Source organism: Myotis brandtii, unplaced genomic scaffold (assembly GCF_000412655.1).
Source record: "Myotis brandtii unplaced genomic scaffold, ASM41265v1 scaffold5, whole genome shotgun sequence".
Classification (NCBI taxonomy): domain Eukaryota; kingdom Metazoa; phylum Chordata; class Mammalia; order Chiroptera; family Vespertilionidae; genus Myotis; species Myotis brandtii.
In genome coordinates this window covers 687,768-689,596 of record NW_005369060.1, presented here as the reverse complement: position 1 = coordinate 689,596, position 1,829 = coordinate 687,768, and the positions used below count along the sequence as shown (strand labels likewise).

Genomic DNA, 1,829 nt, shown 5'->3' with positions numbered 1-1,829 from the left:
ACTGCTTTTACTCCATGCTGTCCCTTTTAATTTTGTATCGCAATAGTTACTATTTGACTCTTCTGTTTTGGCTTTTTCTGTGCCTTTTCAACTATCTCAATGTAAAGTCCAACTTTGTTGGAACAGTTCATATGGCCCTTCATGATCCTGGTCCCTCATATCTCCAGCTACACCCCTTTCCTTTTTTCCTGAACCATGCTGCAGATATATTACACTATTTCCAGTTCTCCACACTTATCATGCTGACTGTGTATCCAGACACATCCTAATTTCATCCCTTTATCTGGGTAACTTCTATTTACCCCTCTGGTATCATCAGTTTACTATTACTCCTTCTGTCAGCATTCCTCACTTCCAAAAGTTATCTTAGGTACCCCTCCAATGTGCTCTCATAATTCCTTATACTACACATATTATCATACTAATCAAAGTATATTGTAATTGCCTGCTTGGCTATTTATCTCTTTATATGCTTTAAACTCTCTGAGAACAGGAATTATTCTCCCACCCATCTCTGCTGCTTTCATAACCCAAATGCTTGGGAGAGTCCTTCATAGATAATCTAAGTTTAGTATATATTTTTTGTTTATATGAAAGAAGCCTTTCTTATTAGTGACTTCTTTATAAATTGACATGAAATATAGAATATAGATTTAAGCATTCATCTTTCTATATAATAAAAGCCTAATATGTAAATCGACTGAACGACAGAACCACTGGTCAGCGGGGGACAGGGGCAGCGAGAGGGCAGCACCAGGCTAGCCAAGGTGGGTGCCAATGGGCAGAGGGAGGTGACCGGCAGCAGGGCAGACCGGCAGTGGTGGCGGGGTGATGTGGGGGGGCTGGCGGTGTCCAGCGGAACGATCAGGGTGCAGGGCCGGCTGCTCACCGGCGGCACCAGTCCCCCTGTCCACAATTGCCCTTCTGGTTGCCTCCCATAGAGGTTTATTCAGCTCGGCCACACTGGCCTTCGCCAGCAGGGCGATCAGGGTGCAGGGCCGGCTGCTCACTGGTGGCACCAGTCCCCCTGTCCACAATTGCCCTGCTGGTTGCCTCCCGTAGAGGTTTATTCAGCTCGGCCACATTGGCCTTTCTACTTTTATATTCCGGTTCAACCACAGCATTTGTAAGGTCGGACTGTGGGGAGCAAGTGCCCTTCCCGCTGGAGGCAGGGACTTGAGTGCCGGCCTCATGTGCATTCCCAGGTCACCAGCAGATGCTGCTCAGGGATGGGCTGGCCAAGGAGCGGGCTCTACCTCCCCATGCCTCCGAAGGGGTCAAACTCCCTCCCTGCCTCCTTCCACCTCGGGGCCCGCGTCCCTGACCGCAAAGCCAGCAGTGGCCAGAGAGCAGGCCACCAACCTAAGCGGTGAGCCACAAAGACCAGAAGTGCACCCTTGCGGCCTTTAGCTCACAACTCCTTCTAAGCCCCCGTCCACCCCGCCGGGCACTCACCAGCAGCCAATCAGCCCCCCAAACTCCCGTGGCCCCTCTCCTTGGCCAGCCCCACCCCTGATTGGTCCCACCAGGGACCCTGACAGGAGGGAAAAGGGAGCCCAATTCCTCCAGGCCGGCATCTGTGACAGAATATCTCTGAAGACCAAATGATATATGTAAATTCGATTTATTTGGCAAAGTAATAACTAAAATTCATGTCATTGAATTTCAGAAATGCAGACTGCCTCATGCTCACATATTATTGATATTAGATAGTGAGTCCAAATTGCATTCAGAAGATGACATTGACCATATAGTTAAGGCAGAAATTCCAGATGAGGACCAGTGTCCTCGACTTTTTCAAATTGTAAAATCAAATATGGTACATGGAC

General features: G+C 48.7%; 1 protein-coding gene and 1 long non-coding RNA gene across 4 annotated transcripts in view; both read right to left on the bottom strand.

The window, feature by feature from the left end:
• Positions 1-1,829, bottom strand: part of MDGA2 (MAM domain containing glycosylphosphatidylinositol anchor 2) — a 528,724-nt gene that overhangs the window by 87,314 nt on the left and 439,581 nt on the right. The gene's annotated exons all lie outside the window — the stretch shown is intronic.
• LOC106727909 overlaps positions 1-1,829 on the bottom strand; it is a 20,088-nt gene that overhangs the window by 6,306 nt on the left and 11,953 nt on the right. The window contains exon 2 of the long non-coding RNA XR_001364148.1: positions 1,359-1,362. This is a non-coding gene — a long non-coding RNA (uncharacterized LOC106727909). The remainder of the gene's footprint in view (positions 1-1,358; positions 1,363-1,829) is intronic.